This window comes from Dendrobium catenatum, unplaced genomic scaffold (genome assembly GCF_001605985.2).
Source record: "Dendrobium catenatum unplaced genomic scaffold, ASM160598v2 fragScaff_scaffold_743, whole genome shotgun sequence".
NCBI classification, from domain to species: domain Eukaryota; kingdom Viridiplantae; phylum Streptophyta; class Magnoliopsida; order Asparagales; family Orchidaceae; genus Dendrobium; species Dendrobium catenatum.
In genome coordinates this window covers 4,162,436-4,177,578 of record NW_021319205.1, presented here as the reverse complement: position 1 = coordinate 4,177,578, position 15,143 = coordinate 4,162,436, and positions in this window count along the sequence as shown.

Below are 15,143 nucleotides of genomic sequence, written 5' to 3'. Positions count from 1 at the left end.
TCATATATATGTACTGATACTAGTATTATTGTTGAAGTACAAACTCAAGGCGAGCTGCACAGAACAAATGATATAGAAGGATTGTTAAGGGACACATTCTGCTCAGGCAATGCTAATTTAGATGATGAATAGAATGAAAATAACATAGATTTGACAAATGATGAAGCAATGAAATATGATGATTTATTGCTAGAAGCAGGAACAGAATTATACCCTGGTTGTAAGTCATTCGCGAAGTTATCCTTCATCTTACATTTATTTCGCCTAAAGTGCTTACACTCTTGGTCTGCAAGATCTTTCGATCAATTGATTGAGTTATTGATTGAAGCTTTCCCTGATGGTTCATTGCTACCTAAGAATACATATAAAGTGAAGAAGATTGTTTAATCTTGGATATATAAAGATAGATGCATGTCCAAATGATTGTTGTTTATTTTGAAAAGATAGATCTATTCAAGAGCTTTGTCATATTAGTGGTTCTTCACAGTGGGCAGGGGCTAAAAAAAGTTAAGCTAGAGGAAAGAAAAATCAAATGAAGTCTGCTAAGGTTGTTCGATACTTCCCATTGATTCCTAGGCTTCAAAGATTGTTTAAAACAAAAAAAAAAAAATCTGCTGAAGAGATGATTTGTCATGCCAAACAGAGAAATATAGATGGGTTGTTACGACATCCAGCTGATGGAGAAGCCTGAAAATCCTTTGACTCTCGATATCCTGATTTTGCTTCAGATCCCCGTAATGTTCATCTCGCTTTAGCCAGTGATGGTTTTAATCCATTTAAGATTATGAGTAGTACATACAGCATTTGGCCCATACTTTTAGTTCCTTACAACATGCCTCCTTGGATTACAATGAAACAAATGTCTTTCATTCTGTCTACTATTATACCAAGGGAGAAGAGTCCAGGAAATAATGTAGATGTCTATCTCCAACTGTTAATAAATGAGTTGTCTGAACTATGGCATGGAGTGATATCCTACGATGCAGCATCTAGACAATCTTTTACCATATGAGCTGCATTAATGTAGACGATCAATGATTTTCCGGCTTATTGTATGCTTTCTGGTTGGACCACTAAAGGTAGATTTGTTGTCCTTGTTGTGCCGAAAATACAAAGTCTTTATGGTTATATAAAGGAAAGAAATTCTCACATATGGGTCATCGTCGTTGGCTTAGAAAATTACTTATTCCATCGACATAAACGGTACTTTGACAATACAGAAGAGATCCGTAAAGCACCTAGAAGGAATACTGGTACTGATATTTTACAAAAATTACAAAATGTTCAGTTTCATTTGGGCAAATCTAGAAGCTTGGAATGAGGGCATACTGTAGAATTCGGTGAGCCTCATATTTAGAAGAAAAAATCAATTTTTTTTAGCTACCTTACTGGAAGTATAATTTACTACCACACAATCTTGATGTCATGCATATTGAAAATTATATATGTGATAATTTCATTGGAACTTTACTTGATCTTGAGAAATCTGAAGATAACTTGCAAGCACGACAAGATTTAGTTGACTTTGAAATTAAAAGTGAGCTGCATCCACAAATTCTTGAAGATGGTTTTTATTTTTTTCCACCAACTTGCTTCACAATGTCAAAAAAAGAGAAACTGATGTTTTGTCAAGTTTTGAAAAATATGAAAATGCCCAAAGGTTATGCATCTAATATCTCAAGGTGTATTAATGTTACTGAATGTAAGATTGTGGGCCTAAAAAGTCATGATTGTCATGTGCTAATTGAAGAAATTCTACCCATTGCTTTGAGGTCATGTTCTCCATCCGATGAAATTGTACATATTCTAGTGGAGATTTCAAAATTTTTTAAGTCAATTTGTGCCAAGGTTATCGATCCAAAAGAGTTGGACATACTCCAGAATAATATTGCGATAACATTGTGTAAAATGGAAAGATCAATACTCCCATCATTCTTCACGATCATGGTTCATTTACTTGTTCACTTTGCTGAGGAAGTAAAATTAGGTGGTCCGATTCAGTATAGATGGATGTAATCCATTTGAGAGTCATTTCAATAGTAATTACTAATTCAAGTTATTATTGTTCAACTTTACATAATCTTCATAAAGGTTTTTATTATAACATATTTTTTATAGTATTAAAAGACTATGTAGCTAACAAAGCACAACCTGAAGGTTTAATTGTGGAGGGTTATATTGCTGAAGAATGGATAAATATCTGTTCTAAATATCTTGAGTGGTCTCAATTTTTGAATAAAGCCGCAACAACAACTGAGGCACAATTTATTTTTAAACTTTCAAGTGCTGGTACTCCCTTGGGAAAGGTGACTTCATTCACCTTAGATGATAACTCTTTGGTTCAGGCACATAGATATGTCCTCCGGCATTGTAATAATATTGAAAGTTATAGACAATTTTTAAAGATAGAGAGAGAAGAAAGCGACGCAGGCATACAAATCTAACAATATTAGATTTAAAGAGACTTATCAATGAAAGATTTCATGAGTGGTTGCGTGATACAGTACGCTTTTGTATTTTATATTTCTTAAACTTCATAAATGACATTAAATTAAATTATTTGATATAGTAAATTAATTTTTTTTATTTCTTGTTAGGTTTCAAGTTCTAATGATTTGGAAATCTCAAAAGAAATCAAAGCACTGGCTAAGGGCCCCAATAAAATTGCAAATACATATAAGGGTCTGCTCATTAATAGTTATATTTTTCATACAAAAGAATGAGATGAAGGAAAAAAACATAGAATTTTGGTGTTGTTAATACGACGGAGATTGGAAATTTTAGTTATTATGGAAAAATTAATGATATTATTGAAATTAATTACTCTAACATATTCAAGGTGATATTATTTAAATGTGATTGGGCAAACACAAGTTCAACAGGCATAAAACAAGATGAATTTGATTGCACACTTATGAACTTCTCAAGGCTTATTCATACAGGTCAGAAAATCCATGATGATCCTTTTGTTTTCTCTTCACAAGTGGAACTGTATTCTACATTGAAGATGCTAAAAATTTGAATTGAAATTTTGTTGTGAAATTTAAACCACGAGATGCATTTGATTGTAATATTTCTTGCTGAATTGGAATTTTATTGTGAGAGGCAATATTGGAATTTTGAAACATTATGCTCTTCTCTAGGTTTATAATCTTGTTGATGGATTTCATGACAATCTTTAATATATTGCTCTATATATTGTTTATTTAGTTGGCATGATTAGTTAGTTTGTATATGACCTTTGTATAACTTTATTCTCACTGGCTGCTGCAAGATATCTACCCAAATGAGGTTGGAACCGCATTTGAGTGGTGCCACCCTTTATGTATTGTATGAAGACATTAAAGGTAATAAAAATGTGGATGGAGATGACATCCAAGTCAGCTATTTTAATGTTAAGGGACCACAATTATGTCTATGCTTTGCTGTCAAGTTCATTGGATCTGATATTCCTAAGGCAGGTAACTTACAGAACGCTATTATTTTGTTGTTTGAAAGTGGTTAATTTTCCTAACACAACATGTAATCATATTCTAACCTTAGAGACAACTGGATAATATTATGCTAATAAAATTGGAATTCTAGCATATTTAGTTTGTTTTCTTCACCTTATTTTTTTGTTAACTTAATAACATCTTCATTTCTGGGCTATATTATTATGCTTAGACTGTTTTGTTCTACATTTTCTTATTCATTCTCTCTCTTTTGGTTTCATTAAATCAGCTTCCAATTACTCTCTTTGGGCATTTTTGTCACAATTATTCTGTACCCTAAACAGAACTATGTTGTTAATGATCATATGCTGTTCTACATTTATATGTTATTTTCCTCCAACAGAACTATTTTGTTCTACATTTTTTTGTTGTTCTTTATTAATGATCATATGCATTTCAACATATAAATAACAAACACTTTTAATTTTTTTTCCATTGCAGGAGATGGCAGGAGGTAGTCATTTCAGACAAGCAAAGAAGGCAGTTTGCAGAGGTGGATCAAGTAGAGGAGGATCAAGTAGAGGTGAAAGCAGTAGGGAGACTGAATCAATCACACCTACTCCATTACACTCAGATTCACAATAAGAGATTGAGTGTAGTGGGACACAACAGGCTTCATGACATTCATTTTGCGGTGTAGCTCCAGCCCTAGAAGAGGGGGTATGGCTCATAGGATGGAAATGATAATTTATCTGATGCCTGACAGTCTGCTGATGAGCACTAGTACTAGATGTGATGCTTTTGGTTATGTGGATATCTTATGTAATTTCAAACTTTTGTTGTTTTGATTTTGAAATGTAAGATTGTTATTTTGTGCGTATTTCCTTGTTATATATAAGAAATAGTGTTCCCTAGTAATCTTTCTTGAATTTGACTTGGCATTTAGTGATTTCTTATTGTTGAAATACTCATCATACTCAAAGCGGCCCAACTATTTTATCATACATGTGGTAAGTTTTATTACTTGTACAACAATGTATAAGAAAAGCTCCAAATACAAATCTTTTCCAGCAATAGGATAAAATGAATGGAATAGTAATTTTCTCCTTCTTATTAATGTTATTGTTATGACTTTTACTTTAGGCGTTTAAATATTAACACTCTTGACTACCATTCAATGTCATGCTTTACCAAGGAAGAATTCTATGTTGTTTGTTGCAGGTCTATTTGCAGTCACAGTTGGCTAACCAACTTAGCTTTAGGGTGAACGACAAGGTTTCACAATTTTTTTTAAAAAAAATTCTGGACTTTAGTGGCGGTTATAACCGCCACTAGAGCCCAAAAAACCGCCACAATGTGGAGATCTGGTCGATTTCGCATCCGTTTAACGCGGTTATAACCGCCACAATTCTCCATACTTGCAGCGGCTATAACCGCTGTGAAAATATGCATTTCGTAAATAGCTTCCCCGCCGATCTTTGAACCGCTGCGGAATGTCGTTGCAGCGCTTTGCAAACACAGCGGTTATGTAGCGGTTCTACGACCGCTGCAAGGAAAATAGTGGCGGGTATAACCGCTGGGAAAGGTGAAAAATTATGAAACGAAAACCCTATTTTTTGATAGTGAACCCTTTTATTAGAGATGGCAAATGTACGATAGGAAAAGTTGGGTCAGTTGGGTTAGAAGGAATGATTGTCAAATCAATGCAATAGCCCTAGCAGCCATATGCTAGACAAACAAAAACCAAAAAAAAAAACTGATAAATCATACAACTTATCACGTAGCAGCATGACCATCTCATTTTGTAGAAAATTAGTGAGCAAAGTAACGAAAGCCTCAAAGCCCATCTCCATTTTGGACTTTGCTAAAGAAAGAAAACAGCTTGCAGGATTTTACTGGAAGCTCGTATGTTTTAAGGAAGATAGATAGAAAGGAAGAAAAAAACTCACGTGAAAGCTTTAATGGCAATCACTTTTGGATGGTCCTTTTTGGCAACCGGATAGCTCTATTTGTTTCCTTACTTCTTTTAGGCTGCTTTTGATGTTTTTTTACCCGTTTTGAGTCCATTTTTTTATTACCTTGCTCTATTTTCTTAAGTTGTAAATGGTCTCAACTTCCTCATTATAGTTTTCTTTTGAGCTTTGTTACTCGTTTGGTTGGATCTATTTAAAAGATTTGTTTTTTTTCTAATTAGATTGGGTTGTAATAATCCTCTCGCTCTCTTTATGTACTTTCTAATTAATGAAACTGGACTATGCTCCTAAATTTTTCTAAAAAAAAAGGAAAAAGAAATACTAAAATAATAATAGAAATATTATATTTTCATTAATATATACTGAGTTGCTTCTTAAATTGAAATTATAAAGCATAAAAAATAAATTACTTCATGAACAGATATTATCTCATCTTATTAGAGAAATCGCTAGAGATAAGATAAACATGAGTTGTTAGAAGTTGTTCTGCATTTAAACAAAAAAAAATTTATATATAAACACATATAAGCTAAATTTTATAAGAAAAATATATATTAAATGATTTTTTTAATCAATAGAATATCCAATATTAAAGAAAAACTAATATATCAATTAATAAAAAAAAAACCCAAACCTCAACGCAGACCGTTAGATCATGACAAACTCCTCTAATCCTAGCCTTACACCTGTACCCCACTTGTAAATAAGTGTACAGCTCAATTACATGAAAATGGCAATTGTCATTTCTTGTCAGGCAGCCTAAGTAATGCTCGCATAAGAATTGTGCATATTTATTTGCATAATATTATACATAACATTACAAAAAAATGGAAAGAAATTATTATCTTTTGAAACAACGCATAATTTTAGAAAATAATCACAAGGCATTAACTTTTAAAAAATGAAATTCTGACATAGTATTACAATTAATAAGTTACAGCCACAACAAATTAGAAAACAAAACAAAAAATAGTCATAACATATATACACAAAGATTTTCATGGATTGTTTACATGAAAACATAAAAAATAATAAATCTTGAAATAGATACAATACTAAAAATGAATTAATACCTTGCAAATTGGTCGATTAGGATCCCTCAAGTTAACAAGCAAGTTGTCACTTTTCAAATCAAAATGAATAATATTTTGATCGTGTGATATTCCATCCCAAAAGCCACATCTATGCCAATTAATAGTCGTTTCCTTTTATCAAGAAACCTGCTTAAATTCAATATATAATTTATCCATTACAATGAAAAATATATGAGTACAAATAAGACAAATTTATAGTGCTAGATGTATTAAGCTAAAATAAAGAGCATACTTGCTATAGTTTATAAGTGCACTTCCTAGTGAACCATCAACCATGTATTTAGTGATGGCTGCAAAAGATCCCTCAGAGCCATCCCAAACAATACCATAAAATTCTATAATATTTGGGTGGTGCAAATTAGTAAGAATGAACATTTCATTCCAAAAGTCAGCTCTCTAAGAATATGATAGACAATGACATATAGTTAGAATTTCAAGAATGAGATGATAAAATAATATAGAAAAATATTTTTTTTTTGCATTTGAAAGACATACCATCCGTTCACGTATCCAAGATTTTCCAGCAAAATATATATAATGGATATTTTTTATGGCAACATAAGCTCCTCTCCGTTTACCATGATAGACTACTCCAAATGTTCATGAACCTAGCACTCACAACGTGTCAAGGTCGCAATTCTTTATTTTCTACAAAAAATGTGGAATATCTTTAAAACTAAATATTTATATAATTCATATGTATCATACATATTATATGCAATGTGTTTCATATATGCCATAGGATTCATGTGAATTCTATATTCTTATACCGGACTTATCAATCATGTCACGTCTAGAAGTTTTTTCTTTACTATTTTTTCCATATGATGGAGCTTCTGATCTCACTATATTTCTTCTACTATTAGTTTCTCAAATAATCAAATAACATTAAAATTTTTAAAAATGTTAATGTTACGTTTGTCACTTATCTTATTTAATTTTCAGAATTTTTATAGCGTATAAATTAAGATGTATTCTTATAATTATGAAGCAATATAAACGACATGAATATAGTTCACATTCAGCGAGTTGGCCATCAGTTGGCTTCGATACATATGGGTCGTATAATCAAGATTCATGAATCTATGTGATAGTAGACTTCTTTCCAAGGAAAGGATATTGAGAGAACCTGTTTATTGTGACTCGATCTTTAATATAATATTTTGTACATTATAATACATAGAAATACTATGGTTAAATGTATGTAGCTCTTTTTTGTATTTTGACAGGTAAAATTCTTTCCCATGATTAAGTCCATGCCACTTCCGATATTGATGGGGGCATAAAGATATTGCATGAGTTTTTTTTGCACGAGTAGATGACGATATAATATGACCTGGATTGAAATGCATATATATGTTTCATACACTAAGGAAGAAGAGCCCGCAACTACAATAAATTGTTAAAAGTGGAGAACTCTGTGATCTAATCGCTATTAACAATGCAAGCCTTATGTTTTCCAAAAAATAGATAACCTATCTAAAGAAAATGTTAATTTTGTCATTCAATGTATTTGTGGATGAAAATATATTTTAAGAAGTGCTAGATTTGTTATCATGCATTCATTAAGAATGAGATATTGACATCCTAATTTTTACATGATTTTAAAGCTATCATCAATTATTTTTAGCTTTGTTAATGGGTATTCGTATTTCTAACTACATCCAATAAAATGAACGAGCCTTCCAAATTTCATCACCTTTTCAAAAAAAAAAAAAAACTACTGCAAGCAATCAAATGTACCCTAAGTGAAACTCAAACCCGAATGCTAATCAAATCAATGAAGCAGTAAAGTCAATCTAACCTAAACATTGTGCAGCATTGCTAGCTGCTTATGAAAAATGGAGATTAAAGCTTAGAGGATATCCTGATGATTAACCATGATGCATATTCAATGAAATCAGGCAGTCATCTATCACCCCGTCCCCTTGACAGTTGAGGTATCATGAATGCTACACACATTGTCGACCACATGTCATATTGTGTTCTCACTGGGCTCGTGAATAGTTGTTATTGGATGTTATGATTGGATGACAAAAATGTCACCAGTGAAAGCCCATCTTTAATTATTTCAGTTGAGGGTGAAGATCAGTCCGACATTCTCACTTAGAGAGAAGAGGTAAGCAAAGGCTTTAAATGCAACAAATTAATTTTATATGTCTAGAACTTACTTTAAAAATTAATATAATATATAACATAATTAATTAACATTTATATTATACACATAAAAAATTTTTTTACCAGAATTTGGTAGGAACTAAAGTAAACTAAGTGATGATTTTGATATCAAAATTCAATAAAGTTAAAATAAGTTAAAAAATATTTGTGGTAGCCGATATTCGTTATATCAGAAGTAGAAAATTAAATTATAAAATATATAATACTTTAGTTTTCAATTATTTATTAAATTCATTTTTTTTACATAAAGTAATAAAGTAATCTATTAGCTAACTGAATACAACAACCCTCCTAAATAAGAAAATTTAAAGATAACATTTGAAAAATGACATAATCCTAAAATATTGCATTCAAATTTGATTTATCTAAAACAAAACTGAAAAAAGTATCTTACAAATTTTTAGTTAACTCCAATATCTCGAGTGATTTTGTTGGCTTTAAGTACTTGAAAAATCATTTTATTTGAAAAACTTAATATTCATTGAAGAGATAATTGTAGTTAGAGTCATGATAACAAGTTATATTATATAAGATGATAGCTTGATTTAAATATTTTTTCTTTCACGTTATAAGCAATTAAGTCATGTTAGTAATGTAATAGTCACAAGGCATGCATGCATGGCTCATGCAGTGAAAAATTTATTCATGTTTTTATGGCTTCATAAACACACCAAAAGCATGAATGCATGCAATAGTTTATGTATTACGGTTGCTCATTAACAGCTTAAATTAATGAGAATAAATCGAGCTGGAACACCTTCTTCCCATTTTCATTTCTGCAAATTCGTTACTCTCTCAGCGACTGATCACCACCATATTTTTTTTTTTTCAAAAATAGAAATATCCAAGTAAATAGAGACCTCATGTAGTAAACGAGCAGCTAAATTCAGCTCTAGATCTTCAATTTTATGAACTATTTCAATAAGTTATATGTCATGTCACTGATACTTATATCCTGATGAAGCTCAACAGTATGTTTTAGACAGATAAATTGTTCAGATGTAGTTTAAGGATATTGATATATTATGTTATTACTAGTTCAATTTGTGTGAATGTTCATGTATATATTCGTATTAGAGCCAGCTAATCAATACTAATCTGTGAAAGAAGGCGATTCATGCTAAGCAAAGAGATGCATTTTATATTATATAATGATTTCTAAACTATATATTTATGTATTAAACTTCATGTTTCGATAGGGTTTTTGCAGCGCTTCCTTTTTTTACCAACCATAGTGCTTTAAAAAGCCACTAAATTCATTGCAACTATTTAATGACTACTATAAATTTATTGTATTTGTATTCAATAGAAAGGATTGCTGCAGTCAATTCCAAAAAACAGTATTTTTCTCATCAGTTATTAGGAGCGGTTTTTAAACCGCTACAAAAATACTTATTTTGCATCGGTTTTAACCGGTACAAATTGCACCAGTTAAAACCGATGCAATTTACACCAGTTACAACCACAACTAAAATCCCACCCACTATTCTTAAACTGAATCCCTAATTTCTTCTCCTCAATCGTCTTTCGTCCATGACTCTACGCTTGGAGAGAACTGCCACTCAAGATTCGTAGTTCTTCTCTTCACGCGTGGACCCATCCCGACAGCCGGCCCTTCCTCATTGTGAGTCACTACCCCTTCTTCTTCTTCTTCTTCTTCATATTCTTCTCCCACTTCTTCTCAATCTTCTTCTTGTTTCTTTACCCTAATCCCTAAAATCAGAAAAGGATATTTTGTATATGTCTTAAAACTTAAACCCAAAGTTTATTTCAATCTTTTATTGAGAAACTAGATAATGTCTTCAACGATTGACAACAATGTTCTAGAGCTCACCATGGCGCCTCCCCAATCTCATTATTAGCTAAGTTTTCCCCATGCATTTTTTAGAGATGTTTAATTAGCTGCTTCCAACTCGATTGTTACTAATAGAGATATTCATAGGAATTAATCTCTAATTTTTGTAAATGAAGAAATGTTTTATTCATATGAATTAATCCCTAATTTTTGTAATTTATCTCTCTTGTTAGCATTGGAGTAATGTAAAACTTAAACTTTGAAAACTTATATGCTAACCTTATATAATTCTCAAGACAGTCAAGTATGCTATGAAGATACCCCATGTAGAGAAATATTTTTCTCTTTCTTTTTAGATAACTTATGAATTGGGAGATTCTTACATTAGATTGCAAGTAACCTTGATTGTTCTAATCCAAATTATTTGGTTGAAAATGGCATAACTAACAACATGAAGGAGACAATGTTTAGAAGCTTTTAAGAGGTTACAATTCAACTCCACCTTCTCCATTTTATATTGATAGTGTTTTTTGCTAAATTGCTCAACATAATGGGATGGAAATCCCATGCAGCTTGAAAAATTACATTAGATCTTAGGAGGGGACCCTTCAATTTAAGTTTATAGGTGACACATATCTCTTACAATGCAGAGGAAAATCATTATTTAAAAGCATTATTCTTCTAGATATTTTACTTTGGAATGTGATGGGAGAGATAGTATATATGAATAATAAGATGACACAAATGTGAGTTTTTGAGGTATTTTACTTCTAGAAATCTAGGGCAAGAAAATATAAAGTATTTTATATTGAATAAATTATGGAATATGTTTGTCTTGATTTCAATTCATATATTTTCCTTTTTTGGTTTCAAAATCATAAAAGGGAGAATTTCTTATATTGGTTTCTCTTTGCTTGTTCATAATATCATTATGTTATGATTTTGAAAAAAATAGCATATTATCGATTTGTTGATCCATTTTATTATGAATGGTTATTTTCATCTTGATATAATTGTGTGTCTCTATGTAAATATATACAAATTTGAGGTTTTGAGGTAATTATATCAAACTCATTAGGCTTATATGAGAAATATTTTTCGTAAGAGAACTGAAATCATCCCTCCTATTATTATGTTATGATTTTGAAATAAGTAGCATTATATTTAAATGATTTTGTTTTGTTTGTAGCTTTATAATTTAGTCAAGATACTTTTTTATGAAGTCCAAGAAGAAAGTATTGTGAACATTGATTGAATCATTTTTTTTTATGTTATGAGGCTTATACACATACTCAGTGCAAACCCTTCTTTGCACCGATTTAATTTGGTGATTTAATTCGGTGTAATTTACTTGATGATTGCATAAAAAATTGAGTTACCTAATGAATCTTTATTCTTAGCAGTAACTTGGAAACTCATTTTTCATTAGTATGAATAAGAGTTGGATTACAAAAGACAAGTGGAGTTGTGATTATGTAAATGGTGTAAACGATTTCATAGGGTTTGCAAATCGAAGCCAGAATTTATCAGGGAAAATTTTTTGTCCGTGCAAGTCATGCATTAATAGGTACTTCTATTCTTTAAAAGATGTTAAATACCATTTAATTTCCAAAGGATTTTTTTCTGGTTATGTTGTATGGAATCGACATGGATAAGAGCATTGTCTTATAGATGAATATGCAATAAATGAAGAATCTGGTGCCACATCAAAGTTAAAGGAAGGTGAATCTCTTTCTGAGGATATAAGAAGAGATGATATAGATGGATTATTAAGAGACATGTTATATCCAAATGATCCATTTCAAAATCCAACGATGGAGCACAACAAGTTCAATACTAATGAAAAAAATAATCATGGTGAGAAATTTGCAAATTTAATGCAAGATGCAGGAGCAAAGTTGTACCTTGGATGTAAAACCTTCTCAAAGCTTTCTTTTATATTGAAGTTATTTCATTTGAAGTGTTTGTATTCTTGGACGGCAATATCCTTTGATATACTACTTGAGTTACTTGTTGATGCCTTTCCTAAAGGGGTGTTGTTGCCTAAAAGTACATACGAAGTGAAGAAGATAATTAAAGCATATGATCTTGGATATATGGAGATAGATGCATGTCTTAATGATTGTATGTTATTCTGGAAAGATAGTTTTGATCAAAATATATGTCGCATATGTGGAGCATCAAGATGGTCAACTATAATAAAGAATACTTCTGGAGGGAAAAACTCATATGAAGTCAGCTAAAATTGGTAGATATTTTCTATTAATTCCAAGACTTCAAAGATTTTTTAAAACAAAAAAATCCGCTGAAGAGATGATTTGGCATGCTAAACACAGAAATGTAGATGGTTTGGTACAACATCCAGCTGATAGAGAAGCATGGAAAGCTTTTGACTCTCAATACCCTTATTTTCCTTTGGGCCCATGTAATATTCTCCTTGGTTTGGCTAGTGACGGGTTTAATCCATTCAAAATTATGAATAGTACATATACTATTTGGCATGTACTTCTAGTTCAATATTATATGCCACCTTGGGTTGGGATGAAATATGATTCTTTTATCCTATCAATTATAATACCTGGGGAGAGAAGTCCAAGAAATGCTATTGATATTTACCTTCAACCTTTGATTCAAGAGTTATGCAAATTATGGCATGAAGTTCAATGTTATGATACAACAAGTGGATAAACTTCAGCATGCGAGCTGCATTACTATGGACCATTAATGATTTTCCTGCATATGGTATGTTGTCTGGGTGAAGCACGAAATGAAGGTTTGCATGTCCTTGTTGTGCTCAAAATACAGAATCGTTGTGGATATACAAAGGCAAGAATTTCTCTTACATGAGTCATCATCGTTGGCTTCCAAATAATCTTATTTTACAACGCCAAAAAAACTACTTTGATAACACTGAGGAAGTTTGAAGAGAACCTAGAAGGAGAACTAGCACTGAAGTTTTGTCACAATTACATAATATAGAATTTCCAATTGCATCCTTAATTAAAGCTAGTAAAAAAAGAGGACGTGTTGTACAGGGAATTGAAGGCTGGAAGAAAAAAATAATTTTTTTACATACCTTATTGGGAGTATAACTTACTGCCACATAACTTAGATGTTATGCATATTGAGAAGTACATTTGCGACAATTTTATTGGAACTTTGCTTGATTTGAAAAAATCAAAGGATAACTTACAAGAAAGACAAGATTTGGTGAATATTGGAATTAAAAATGAATTGCATCCACATACTCTAGAGGATGGTAGCTATTCATTGCCACGAGCTCCTTTCACAATGTCAAAGAAAGACAAAGTTATGTTCTGTGAAGTTTTAAAAAATTTGAAGTTCCCTAAAGGCTATGCATCAAACATGTCAAGATGTGTCAATGTTGCTGATTGTAAAATTATGGGCTTAAAAAGTCATGACTGTCATGTTCTAATAGAAGAGATTCTACCCATTGCGCTTCGGTCATGTGCACCTTCAGATGAAGTTATGTGCATTGTGGTGGAGATATCACATTTCCTCGGAGCAGTATATAAAGTATCTTACATTTCTTGGATCATATAAGATCAATTGATTTGTTAGTTTACTCTTATTTTTTATCTTATAATTTTCATGACAAAAAAAAGGAAAGAAATTATTATCTTTTGAAACAACACATAATTTTAGGAAATAATCATAAGATATTAACTTCTCTAGGTTATTCATCCTAATCTCTTGGTATAGGTCTTTTGAAAAATGAAATTATGACATTATACAATTAATAAGTCATAGCAATAACTAATTAGAAAGAAAAAAAAGTCATCACATATATATACAAAGATATTCATGAGTTGTTTACATGAAATCATAAATAAGAAATAGATACAATACTAAAAATGAAGTAATACCTTGCATATTGGTTGATTAGGATCCCTCAAGTTAACAAGCAAGTTGTCATTTTTCAGTTCAAAATGAATAATATTTTTATCGAGTAGATATTCCATCCCAAAAGCCACATCTATGGCAATTAATAGGCGTTTCCTTTTATCAAGAAACCTGCTTAAATTCAATAAATAATTTATACATTACAATGAAAAATATAAGTACAAAACAAGTTAATTTGTGGTGTCAGGTGCATTAAGCTGAAATAAAGAAAATACCCGTTATAGTTTATAAGTGCACTTCGTCGTGAACCATCAACAATGTATTCAAAGATAACTGCAAAAGATCTGCGAGGGCCATCCAAACAATACCATAAAATGCTATAATATTTGGGTGGTGCAAATTAGCAAGCATTAATATATCGTTTCAAAAATCAATCCTCTAAGCACAACATATAGTTCGAATTTCAAGAATGAGATGATAAAATAATATAGAAAATATTTTTTTTTTGCATTTGAAAGTTTTTCCTGCAAAATATATATCATCCGTTGTTATATCCAAGATTTTCCAGCAAAATATATATCATGGATCTTCTTTACGGCAACATTGTTGAAACTCGTTTAATGAGAATTAGGATGTTAAGCCTAATTAAATGTCCCAAGACTAACCAAGAGGGGGGGTGAATTGGTACTTAAAAATTTTAACCCTCTTTTAAAATTATTGGAAACTAAAACTTTTGTTAATGAGTTTTTCTAGAAAACGTTTTTCAACCACAAAGTTTTTAATCACAAAAAGTAAATAAGCAGCG